Consider the following 14,322-nt stretch of genomic DNA (forward strand, 5'->3'; position numbering starts at 1 on the left):
CATAAAACAAATGTTAGATCCAAATCCAAGGAAACGACAGTTGTCATTGGATCACAAATTGACTAATTTTTTGATTACATATCGAAATACTCCTCATACAACTACTGGTAGAACACCAGCAGAGTTGTTTCTCAAACGACAGCCACGAACCAGATTCTCGTTGTTAAAACCAAATTTGGCACAGTCCGGAGAAGAGACACAATTAAGACAGAAAGAGACTCATGATAGAGGTAGAGCAAAAGAGGGAAGTGTGAAATTGAATCAGAAGGTGAGAGTGAAGAACCATCACCATAAATGGTTAAAGTGGTTACCAGGAAGAGTGGTGAAGATATGTGGTCCTCGCGCATATTTGGTCAAGATGTTTGATAATGGACAGGTTAGGTTCGTTCATATTGATCATATTTTACCTACAGACATGGAAGGAGTTGAAGGTGGGAATGATTCAATTATTTCTGACTCATCAGGTAGTTTTGATATATCAGAAGCAAATCCTAAATCCAATGTACTGGAAACAAATCCAGGAGAGAATCAGAATGAAAGTCTGAGTCCGAGTCAGGAAAACAAAGAGCCTAAAGTTATTGAGTTCAAATGAAAATCAAGGAAATTTCGTGGAGGAAAGCGTTCCTCAGGATGAGCGTCGAATGAGTATGAAATCGACACCAGGTTTGGAAGGTTCTGTTCAAGAGCGAAGGTATCCTCTTCGAAACAGAAAACAAGTTGTAAAGTTAAATTTGTAAATATGGAAAAAAAATAAGTTTATATCCTGTGTTATGTCTAAACATGAAAGTTATGTATGATGTTTGTTATGATGGCTTCTTCATTAAGGAGGGAGAAGTGTAATGTCTGTCAGCTGATGATGTTTGTAGCTCCACACTGTGGATGTGGACATATTGTGTACTGCAAATGCAGGGTTAATAATAAACACAACCAGGCAGATTTCTGGAGGCTTCCGAGAGAGCTGCCTGCCATGTTAGGAGCTGTGTGTGCTGTGTTCTGTGAATATATCACAAATGGCAATGACTATGCTTCTTTCTGTCATTCCTGGATCTTAGCTGAACTGCTCTGCTTGTGGAAGGAAACAAAAATGTCAGCTATCTTAATCTGCTGACCTGGGTGGGGGGCAGCTGTTGGTGAAGCCGGTCATGGATGATGAAAGGCACTCCATCTCCCATTGGTTTATTTTTTTTTGTAGAAATTACCACGAGATAAAGGGGTGAATACTGCACTGTGTTCCTGTTCTATGTTTCCGATGTCTGGATCAGGTGGTGTCATACTCTACAACACCAAGGGAGTGTCCAAGATCATCTGCATCTTCGGTGTTCTACACAACTTTGCCATTTATAGAAGGGAACCCCTAAAACCTAGAAGGGCTCAAGTCATGTCTGTGACATGGCTGGAGTGGAAAAGCAAGGTTTGTTCATGAATGACCAACCAACCAAGTACTATGCATTCAAAAAAATGAAAAATTTCACAAGCACTCTCATTTAATGCTATGATCAAAGATCAAAATCATAGAATCATAAAATGATACAGCAGGAAAAGATCAAAATCATGGAATCATAAAATGATACAGCAGGAGGTGATTCAGCCCATTGTGCCAATGCCTGCTCTTTGATAGAATGATCCAATTAATCCCACTCCCCATTCTTTCCCCATAGTCTTGTAATTTGTTTCCCCTTCCAAGTATTTATCCAATTTCCTTTTGATTGTTACTATTGAATCTGCTTCCACCACCCTTTCAGGCAGTGCATTCCAAATCACAACATTTTGCTGCATAAAAAGAAAATTCCTTTTGTCGCCTCTGGTTCTTTTGCCAATCACCTTAAATCTGTGTCCCTTGATTACTGACCCTTCTGCCACTGGAAACAGTTTATCCTTATTTACTCTATCAAAACCCTTAAAGATTTTGTGCAGCTCCTCTTAACTATCTCAACTCTAAGAAAAATAATTAAAATCTTGCAATTCTGGTACCATTCTAGTAAATCTTTTCTGCACTCTCTTTTAGGCCTTGACATCCTTCCTAAAGTGTGGTGTCCAGAACTGAACACAATACTCCAACTGAGGCCTAATCAGTGTTTCATAAAGGTTTACCATAACTTCCTTGCTTTTGTACACTGTACCTCTATTAGTAAAGATAAAAATGCATTTGGGATCCTTATTTAACAGCCTTCTTAACTTGTGGTGCTAACTACAAGATTTGTGTACATGCACCCCCAGGTCTTTCTGTTGCTGCACTCCATTTAAAATTATACCATTTAGTTCATATTGCCTCTCCTCATTCTTCCGACCAAAATGTATCACTTTACACTTCTCTATATTAAATTTCATCTGCCATGTGTCTTCCCATTTCACCAGTCTGTGTATGTTGTCCTGAAGTCTATTACTATCCTCCACTGTGCCAAGGAGGGACAAAGGGTGCTTTGTCTTTTATCATATTTTATTAATGACTGCAATGTTCCAATGCAGGCTGAGCCTTTGGTGAATAAGATGTCTCCAAGCAGTTCTCCTTCATTGGAGTTCCAAAGCATGCAACGGAACGACTTGCTTCGGCACACGTGAGAGATCCAGTACTGTGTTCCAAAGTGAATTTGTGACAAATGGTTACAGGGTGCAGAGGACTCTGACCTGTAGTGGTCTGCGACTCATGCCTTGGGAGGGAAAAAAATCAGCTCACAACGGGTGCATCTCTTTGCAAAAGCCCCTTATATAAGGATCTGGATTAAGTAGTGATCCTGATTAAGGCTGGTATTGGAACACTAGAACATTAGGATGGTAGACATATCCCAGCTGACCTGGATAGGTTTTTCCATTATGCTGAAGGCAGGTGTCCACCATCTACCGAATGAAGAAACCCTGACATTTGGGATGACAGTTGCTGGACGGTATTCCCTGGGGGCTAGCTTGAGAATATAAACTCATGTATCAGGGGTTCAATGCCTACGGTAATTGCAGGAAGACCAACAACTGCTGCTAAAGTTCTGCACCTGATGAAACCACGTTCAATGAGGTATATTTATGTTCATGCCATGGTCAGGAGAATGATGGACGTGCAATCAGGAAGCATTCTTTCACACAAAGGGTCGTAGAAATCGGGACTCTTCTCCCCCTCCCCCCCCACCCCCCGCAAAAAAAAAAGCTGTGGATGCTAGGACAATTGGAGCTTTCAAGACTAAGATCAATAGATTTTGTCAGGGAAGGGTATCAAGGGATACGGAGCAAAGGTGAGTAAATGGAGTTGAGGTCCAGATTAGCCATGATCTAATTGATTGGAGGAGCGGGCTTGAGGGGCTGAATGGTCTACTCCTGCCCCTAATGTTCCTATGTAAATCATTTATTTTATGGCTGCTCACCATACTGCTCAGGAAGAATTCCTGGTCCTGCTCTGTTTTGTAAAGCTTCAAACCCATGGTTGTCAGTTATCAGCGAAGTGGAGATAAGCAAAGTCTCTTTGGGGTCACATTGGATAACATTCTTGGCAATGAGAGATTGAAATCAACTCTATCTTCTGTGGCAGAATTAGCAATTTGATATTTGAGCCAGGCAGGTTTATAATACTTCAGAATGCTGTTATTCATTGACCAACCAGCCTGAATTATTCAAGATACCTGGAGGAATAGATCTGTCACTTGGCTCCAGATAACCCTGTAAGCAAAAGTCCTAACTGGACAAGCAGGGGAAGCCCATCTATTCTGTTGCTGGTAAGCTGCATAATGTTAGCTGATGAAAGACTGGTAGCATCCATATGCCATTTGAGAGTCCCTAAGCAATCACTCTTGCAAAATCGCTCCCAGGTTCTCTGTGATCTGGTAAGTGCAGTTTGTCCCTATGGGGAAAGAGTGTACATTCAATTCTGATATCCAATATATGTAGTTTTCTCAATAGTTTGTCTTAGAGATTCTTAAGCCTAAAGGTAGGTTTTTGTGAGCGTGTCAGACACTTGGCTAAACAATAAAACAGAAAGAAAAAAGACTTGCATTTATATAGCACCTTTCACAACCACTAGATGTCTCAAAGTGCTTTACAGTCAATGCAGTACTTTTGGAGTGTAGTCACTGTTGTAAAAATAAATTACAAATAACACTTTTGGAAAAGGACTCGTGGATAAGTAATATAATACCTATATTTAAGAAGGGAGATATAACATATCCAAGGAACTATAGACCATTCAGCTTAACATCGGTGGCAGGAAAAATAATGGAATCCCTACTAATGGAAAAAATAGAACATCTAGAAACTACTAATATAATAATGAATAGTCAGCATGAACTTCAAAAGGGAAAGTCTTGACCAACTTCATTGAATTCGTTGAAGAGGTAACAGAGATTAGACAATGATAATGCAGTAGATGTAATTTATCTATATTTCCAAAGGGCCTTTGTTAAGGTACCATATAATAAACTAATGAATAAGGTTAGAGAATATGGAGTCAGGGGATAAGTAACAGAATGGATAGATAGCTGGTTTCAAGACAGAATGCAGAGAGTAGGGGTAAAGGGTAGCTATTCATAGTGGCAGAAGGTGGAAAGTGGGGTCCCACAAGGATCGGTGCTGGGACCAATGTTGTTCACAATTTATATTAAACGATTTAGACTTTAAAATCAAAAACACAATTTCTAAATTTGCAAATGGCACCGAATTGAGATTGGGGGGGGCGGGGGAATAGTCAATACTGAGGGGGATGCAACAAATTACAAGACGATTGAGTACACTTGCAGAATGGGCATATAATTGACAAATGAATTTCAGCACAGATAAATGTGAGGCATTACATTTTGGTCAGAAAAATAAGGAGGTCACATATTACTTGGAAAATAAGAATCTAAATGGGGTAGAAGAACAAAGGGATCTCGGAGTACAAATACACAAATCACTAAAAGTAGCAATGAAGGTTAATGCCATAAAAAAGCAAACCAGACTTTAGAATTTATTTCTAGAGGGATAGAACAGAAAAGTAGAGAAGTTATGCTAAACTTGTATCGAACCTTGATTAGACCGCACGTGGAGTACTGTGCACAGTGTTGGTCACCATCTAAAAAGGCACTGGAGAGGGTGCAAAAATGATTTGCAAGGATGATACCAGAACTGTGAGGTTATACTTGAACAGGCTGGGTCTCTTTTCTCTCGAAAAGAGAAGGCTGAGGGGTAACCTAATGGAGGTTTTTAAATTATGAAATTTTGATAGAGTAGATACAGAGAGAGTGTTTCCACTTGAGGGGAAGAGCAAAACTCGGGCCATTAATATAAGGTCAAAGAAATCAAATAGGGAATTCAGAAGAAACTTCTTTACCTAAAGAGCAGTGAGAATGTGGAACTTGCTACCACAGAGAGTGGTTGAAGCAAATAGTATCGATTCATTTAAGGGGGGAAATGGGGTTTGATAAGCATATGAGGGAGAAGGGAATAGAGGATTATGCTGATAGAGTTAGATGAGGAAAGATGGGAGGAGGCTCAAGTGGAGCATTAACGCCGGCATGGACTGGTTGGGCCGAATGGCCTGTTCCTGTGCTGTATAACCTACGTAGTTCTATATAGTCCTATGTAAAAAAAAAAAAACTGCTCGCCTTTGTTCATTTACTTATTCTGAGTATAACATATATGATTATAATGGATTTACCTTCCAGTTCTCTTGTTTTCCTGATAGATGCCCCATGTGTAACATAGAATCAATATGTAGTATATCAGTGGTAAAGGAAAGAAGAAAGAAGTTAAGGTGTGATGCAGTGTATATCTGTGGAAGGATCAGAGAGAATGTGTTAATTTTGGCTAGTCATTCATCATCATCATCGGCAGTCCCTCGAAACGAGGATGACTAATTTCACACCAAAAAGGGATGAGTTCACAGGTGTTTCAATGAAGGACCTAATATTCCAGATCCCGAACTACATCTTGAAGTGTGAAAGATGCCTGTGCGTGGATTTTTTTAACGTGGTGGCTGGTGCACACCAGCCACCCCACGGGCTTGACAGAGCTAGGTCTTGGTCCAGTGGCGAGGATTAACCAAGATGGCAGGAGACCAGCCCTGCTGCATGGACCTAGTGCGTACACATATCACAGTGTGGGCTGGCCCGCGCTGCCCCTGGGCCCCTGACCCCGAACTCACATCTCTCCTGGGCCCTGAACATATTCCTCCACAGTCTCTTGCTTATTGTATAACTAGAACTCATTACTATAGTCATTGATCAGTGATTTGAACACTAATATGGATTTTCTAATGATTGATAATAATATTACCTTATTATGCAATTGTTTTGCTTATTGGTAATTGTGACCATCAAATAAAACCATTCATTAAACAATGCCCAAAATGGCAGCACTGATTTGCTGTGTGGATGAAATACAGTAATCAATGATAAATTAACAAAACCACTGAACTGTTTGATTTTCACATTTTTTTTGTCAACAGCACACCAAGACAAATTGAAACAACCTTTGACAGAAAAAACAATTCACAAAGTATGACTGTCCTTAAGAATGTGGCTAAAGTTATATAATCAGCAGCAAACCACGTTAGCTATATGCTTACATAGAATGGGGCAGGGGGTTTAAGAATGCTTGAAATATTTTTCCCTCACTTGCACTTTCTTTGGGACGTGTTATATTGCACAAGATGAACTGAGAGTGATTCACTCTTTGAGTTATATGGAAACCAATTTGCACGTTAAGGTTGCATACGGTCCATGATGATGTCATAGTGCTACATATTTAAGGACATTTCAGTAGGGGAACTTGATCTCTGTTCAGACTCTTCATTTAACTTTAGCATTGCAGTGAAATGGAAACTGTTCTGCTGCAATGCTAATGTTGGAATCTACTTGCACCTTACTGAGAAAGGCTAGCAATTGCTACTAAAATTCTCCACCTTCAACTGATAGAACAACTATGTTTTGGGTCCATTGTGTATCCATGCTATGGTCAGAAGTTTGCTGGCAATCCATTTTATCACATCATTTAGGAAGAGCTGTCTGCCATGCAAGGGCTTACATCCATGTTTGTCAGTTTTCTATTAACCAACTCATAAGTATCTTCCTTGAAGAGGAGACAAATGAGGTCTCTTTAGGGTTGGTTTGGCTCCAAAGCAGATCTCTCGCCATCTCTTCGCCACCTTATTTTTCTGTTGTTAAAATGCCACAATGTTTACATGTTTAAAATGTGGACCTTAATTTCATAAACGATAAGGGAATAAGGGGTTATGGAGAGCAGGCAGGGAGGTGGACCCGAGTCCATGATCAGATCAGCCATGATCGTATTAAATGGCGGCGCAGGCTCGAGGGGCCGTATGGCCTACTCCTGCTCCTATTTCTTATGTTATGTTAATTTCATTATATGTCTATTGTTCCATCCAAATAATATGTCACACCCTGAGCTTAAATGAGATGAATTTTGTAGAGCATTATTTAAAAATATAAATCAATGACATGCTGCAAGTATGATCTTTGAACATTGTTAAAATCATCAGTGAAAAATGATACACTTAGTTAAGCGCAAGTTTAATGCTGTGTTTAAACATATGGCCCAGAGTTCACATTTTGGAAGCAAGAAAGATAAAATCTGTGGATATTTGAAAAGTTGCGACAGCTTTGTTTCCTCACATAGTATTTGATATACTCTTATGCTATCTAATTCCTTACTGAATAAATTGAGATTCTGCATTAACTTCTTTGCCCAGAGAGTGGTTAGAATGTGGAATCTGCTACCACAGGGAGTAGTTGTGGTGAATAATATAGATGCAGTTAAGGGGAGGCTAAATAAAAACACATGAGGGAGAAGGGAATAGAAAATATGTTGATAGGGTTAGATGAAGTAAGGTGGGAGGAGGCTCGTGTGGAGCACAAACACCGGTGTAGACCAGTTGGGCTGAATGGTTTGTTTCTGTGCTGTAAATTCTATGGGCTAGATTTTCCACTTCTTTTGCATGCCTAACTCTAAGTTAACGTCTATTTTACTGCTGAAATGACGTATAACGCCCATATATTGCCCATTTAGCCACAAAATGGAAACTGACAAGCATTTTTCGGACATTATCAGCGAGTGTTACTTTCCCCATGTGCGTAACGCCGGGAAAAAATAAGAACACCCGCCCACTTTTTTTGGAAGCAAGAAAGATAAAATCTGTGGATATTTGAAAAGTTGCGACAGCTTTGTTTTCTCACATAGTATTTGATATACTCTTATGCTATATAATTCCTTACTGAATAAATTGAGATTCTGCATTAACTTCTTTGCCCAGAGAGTGGTTAGAATGTGGAATCTGCTATCACATGGCGTAGTTGTGACGAATAATATAGGTACATTTAAGGGGAAGCTAAATCAAAACACATGAGGGAGAAAGGAATAGAAAATATGTTGATAGGGTTAGATGAAGTAAGGTGGGAGGAGGCTCGTGTGGAGCACAAACACCGGTGTAGACCAGTTGGTCTGAATGGGTGGAATAATCAGAATGGGCGAAATTAATGGCCATAATATCGCCCAGTGTTCGTTTCCACACAGAATTAACGCCAAGATTCAATAATACCACCCGCCCACTTTTTTTTGTCATAAAGATCACATTTGTTGAAACTAACACCCAGGAGATCACCCAACATCATTTTCACCACCTCGCACACATCGGCCACAATCTCACTCGCCCAAAAAGCCGCCTGGAAAAAGTGGAATTGTTCTGAACTAATCTCAGCGATGTGGGTGCCATTTTTAAAATCGCAGGTCGCTTCATTCAAAAGGCTGTTCCAACTTCAGGGGAGTTTGGATTGACACTAGAGTTCTTCTCAGGTGAAGTGACCATGTCAACAGTCATATTTTCAGACTCTGGACTATTGTGGGTTTACTGTAGGTGTATTTTAGTGAGGAAATTATTGCTTCTGATCAATCGCTATTATACTTTCACTGCAATGGGGTCAGCCATTTCTCAGCCTGCATCGCTTAATACACAGATGCTGCAGAGTGCAGATGGCTCAATGTGTGATACACATAATTATGTACCCAATTTAAGACATGCAAGAATGAGGGGGAGGACCAGACCAGAACGTACAGGGAAAAGAGGTCTTACCTCGACGGGTTTAAGCACACCTGCCTTCGGAGACTGCACTTCCACAAGGTGGTGATCAATGAAACACGTGAGCTCATCAGGCCACATATGCAGCCTGCCATCAGGATATCAGTGTCGGTTGAGGTCAAGGTCACCGCGGCACTGTCTTTCTACGCGTCTGGTTCCTTCTCAACTACAAAGCTAGGTGGGACAGTAAGCTGTGAGGAGAATGCAAAGAGATATAGATAGGCTAAGTGAGTGGGCAGTAAGGTGGCAGTTGGAGTATAATGTAGGGCAATATGACGTAATTCACTTTAGTAGGAAGAATAGAAAAACAGAATATTTTTTAAATGGTGAGAAACTTCTAAATGTTGGTATTCAGAGACATTTGGGTGTCCTTTTGCAAGAAACACAGAATGCATAGCATGCAGTTACAGCAAGTAATAAGGAAGGGAATTGGCATGTTAACCTTTATTGCAACAGGGTTGGAGTACAAGATTACGGATGTCTTGCTACAATTGTACAGGGCCTTGGTGAGACCACACCTGGAGTACTGCACATAGTTTTGTCTCCTTATCTGAGGAAGGATATACTTGCCTTGGAGGCGGTGCAACAAAGGTTCTCTTGTAAGGTTACTAATATTCAGAAAAACACAGACCAGGAACTAAAAATTGATTGATACATGCTTTGGAATTAAACTGTACAAATTAAGGACATCCTGAGGTCAGGAACCAAAATTGACTTCATGCATAACAATAATGGAGTTGTTATGTGAGGCCCTGAACTTGATTGACCAGGGCGGGGAAAACTGCCACTGGAGACATCGAGTCTGTAACAACAAAAGACACCCAGAAGGTGCACATTTTTAGGCTAGCAGCATTCAGCATAAGGAAATAACTTTGGCATTGTCAACTCTTCGTGCAAATTAGGAGCCATTCAACCTCATCACCAAACAGTTAAACGGATCGATAATCACATTTTGTCACAGCGGGAAACTTATTCAAAACCTGGATATAAATACATGGACGCAGACAAACAAGAAGCAAGCAGGAGGAAGATCACAAGAAGCAACAGCAAGCAGAGAACACAGGATCACCAACATTTAAAAGTTTCTCACCATTTAAAAAATATTCTGTTTTTCTATTCTTCCTACCAAAATGAATTACGTCACATTTCCCTACATTATGCTCCATCTGCCACCTTACTGCCCACTCACTTGGCCTATCTATAGCCCTTTGCAGACTTTGTATTTTTCTCACAGTTTACTGTCCCACCTGTGTAACTAGAGGGATGGCAGGGCAGCTCAACTCCCGTGGATTGCACATCTGTGGCATGTGGGAAATCCTGGATGCTTTGCACAGCCTGAATGACCAGGTATGCAGGAGGTGTCTCCAGCTGCACCAACTCGAGCTCCGTGTTTTGGAGCTTGAACGGCAGCTGGGGTCACTGCGGTGCATCCACGCGACTGAGAGCAACATGGATAGCACGTTTCTAGAGGTGGTCATCCCACAGCTTAAGAGTGTGCAGGCAGATAGGGAGTGGGTGACCGCCAGACAGAAGAGGAGGACTAGGCAGGTAGTGCAGGAGTCCTCTGAGTCCATCTCGCTTTCCAACCGGTACTCTGTTCTGAGTGGCAGTGGGGGCGATGGTGGCTCCAGGGAGTGCAGCCAGAGCCAAGTCCATGACACCACGGGTGGCTCAGCTGCACGCAGGGTGGGGGGGGGGGGGGGAGAGAAAGAAGAATGGAAGAGCTATAGTGGTAGGGGATTCGATGGTCAGGGGAGTAGACAGGCATTTCTGCGGGCCGCAAACGTGACTCCAGGATGGTATGTTGCCTCCCTGGAGCCAGGTTCAAGGATGTCACTGAGCGGCTGCAGGGCATTCTGGGGGGGAGAGGGTGAACAGCCAGAGGTCGTGGTCCACATCGGTACCAATGATATAGGTAGAGGGACGAGGTCCTGCAGGCAGAGTTTAGGGAGCGAGGAGAGAGATTAAAAAGCAGGACCTCAAAGGTAGTAATCTCCAGATTACTCCCAGTGCCATGAGCTAGTGAGTACAGAAATAGGAGGATAGAGCAGATGAATATGTGGTTGGAGAGATGGTGCAAGAGGGAGGGCTTTAGTTTCCTGAGGCATTGGGACCGCTTCTGGGGGAGGTGGGACCTGTACAAGCCGGACGGGTTGCACCTCATCAGAGCCGGGACCAATATCCTTGCTGGAGGGGTGGGGGTTGCTAGTGCTGTTGGGGAAGGTTTAAACTAGCTTGGCAGGGGGATGGGAACCTGAAAATAGATTCAGTAGGGGAGTAAAGCTGGAATTAGAAAGCAAAAATAAAGAAAGTGAGTTTGAAGGAGAGAGAAAACGAGCAGGAAAAAAGGGTTTAAAAAAAACAAATTTAAAGACACTTTGTCTAAATGCACATAGCATTTGTAACAAAATAGATGAGTTGAGAGCACAAATAGATACAAATGGATATGATCTGATAGCCATTACAGAGACGTGGTTGCAAGGTAACCAGGAATGTGAATTAAATATTCAGGGGTACTTGACAATCTGGAAGGACAGACAAAGGAAAAGGAGGTGGGGTAGCTCTATTGATAAAGGATGGAATCACTCTAATAGCAAGAAACGATATTGGCTCAAATGATCAGGATGTTAAAACAGTTTGGACGGAGATAAGGAACAATAAGGGGAAAAAGTCACTGATGGGCGTCGTCTATAGGCCCCCTAATAACAATTCTGTTGGTCGGAGCATAAACCAGGAAATAGTGGGGGCTTGTAAAAAGGGAACAGCAATAATCATGGGTGATTTTAACCTCCATATTGATTGGACAAATCAAATTGATCGGGGTAGCCTTGAGGAGGAGTTCATAGACTGCATAAGGGACAGGTTCCTTGAGCAGTACGTAATGGAACCAAGCAGGGGACCGGCTATCTTAGATCTGGTCCTGTGAAATGAGACAGAATTAATAAACAATCTCCTAGTAAAGGATCCACTTGGAATGAGTGACCATAGCATGGTTGAACTTCAAATTCAGATGGAGGGTGAGAAAGTTGGATCTTTAACCAGCGTACTAAGCTCAAATAAAGGAGACTATGAAAGTATGAGGACAGAGTTGGGTAAAGTGGACTGGAAAATAGATTAAAGTGTAGGACGGTTGATGAACAGTGGTGTACATTTAAGGAGATATTTCACAACTCTCAAGAAAAATATATTCCAGTGAGGAGGAAAGTGTGTAAGAGAAAAGAAAGCCATCCATGGCTAACCAAAGAAATAAAGGATGGTATCCAATTAAAAACAAGGGCACACAAAGTGGCCAAAACTAGTGGGAGGACAGACGATTGGGAAGCTTTTAAAAGCCAGCAAAGAATGACTCAAAAAATGATTAAGCAAGGGAAGATAGATTATGAAAGTAAACTAGCACAAAATATAAAAACAGACAGCAAGTGTTTCTATAGGTATATAAAAAGGAAAAGAGTGGCTAAAGTAAATGTTGGTCCCTTAGAGGAGGAGTCCGGGGAATTAGTAATGGGGAACATGGAGATGGCAGAAACTCTGAACAAATATTTTGTATCAGTCTTTACGGTAGAGGACACTAGCAATATCTCAACAGTGGATATTCAAGAGGCTATAGTGGGGGGGAGGAACTGAACACAATCACTAAGGAGGTGGTACTCAGTAAGATAATGGGACTAAAGGCAGATAAATCCCCTGGACCTGATGGCTTACATCCTAGGTGTTAAGTCTTGAATAAAGAATCTGACCAGATACTGTAAGCTCAAAGTAATGAGTGACCGTAGTCCTTTATTACAGGTCTCCAGAGTCCCTCTCCAGCCTGTGAGGCCTCCCTATGTACAGATGCTCCCAAGGGATTTTGGGATTCCAGGGGATGGGCCCTTTGGTGGTTAAACAAGGTATTTACAAGTTTAAATACATAACAACACCCCCCCCCACCCCCACCCAAAGTCAATAGTGTAACTATTTAAAATGTGACTTGATCTGGGCCTTCCTTTCCCTGCTTGATCGTCTTGGTGCAAATGCTGGTTTTGGTGAGTCATTTGCTGGGCTGCTGTGCAGCTGGCCTTGCAGGGCTGCTGGGTGTGGTGAGTCCTGCTGGGCTGCTGCAGGTGATGGGTTCTGCTTCGTGGTCAATTATTAAAGATGAAATAGCAGCGCATTTGGAAAGCAGTGACAGGATCGGTCCAAGTCAGCATGGATTTATGAAAGGGAAATCATGCTTGATAAATCCTCTAGAATTTTTTGAGGATGTAACTAGTAAAGTGGACAAGGGAGAACCAGTGGATGTGATGTATTTGGACTTTCAAAAGGCTTTTGACAAAGTCCCACACAAGAGATTAGTATGTTAAATTAAAGCACATGGTATTGAGGAAGGACATTCTTGCTATCGAGGGAGTGCAGCGAAGGTTCACCAGATTGATTCCCGGGATGGCGGGACTGACATATCAAGAAAGACTGGATTAACTGGGCTTGTATTCACTGGAGTTCAGAAGAATGAGAGGGGATCTCATAGAAACGTTTAAAATTCTGACTGGTTTAGACAGGTTAGATGCAGGAAGAATGTTCCCAATCTTGGGGTAGTCCAGAACCATGGGTCACAGTCTAAGGATAAGGGGTAAGCCATTTCGGACCGAGATGAGGAGAAACTTCTTCACCCAGAGAGTGGTGAACCTGTGGAATTCTCTACCACAGAAAGTTGTTGAGGCCAATTCACTAAATATATTCAAAAAGTAGTTAGATGAGGTCCTTACTACTAGGGGGATCAAGGGGTATGGTGAGAAAGCAGGAATGGGGTACTGAAGTTGCATGTTCAGCCATGAACTCTTTGAATGGCGGTGCAGACTCGAAGGGCTGAATGGCCTACTCCTGCACCTATTTTCTATGTTTCTATAAGTTCAGGCGCAGTGGGCTGCCTTACAATAAACGCAGCTGACAGGAAAGTAAAGATTTACATGCATCATCCAATTGATTATAAATGAGCTGGACATTGAGAAAGAGGAATCTTTTCGTGTTGACGTACATGACTGGATTGATCAATGGAGCACACGTGACTTTATGGGCGCAATCTAATGAACCTGGGATCTCGCAAAATCCTGTGTATGTGTAAAATTATAATTCTGTCATCTAGCCTCCAGTTGTCCATGAGGAAGTGGACAAACTAGCGTCCTCTAGCAATTAGTGCATAATGCTGATGTCCCCAGTGGCAGCTAGAACTGACTGTAGCATAAAGTTTCAGGGTCGTTACCTTTACAGCTGTAGGCAATGTAGTGCTGTGGTGGAAA

Source organism: Pristiophorus japonicus, chromosome 7, assembly GCF_044704955.1.
Source record: "Pristiophorus japonicus isolate sPriJap1 chromosome 7, sPriJap1.hap1, whole genome shotgun sequence".
Classification (NCBI taxonomy): Eukaryota; Metazoa; Chordata; class Chondrichthyes; family Pristiophoridae; genus Pristiophorus; species Pristiophorus japonicus.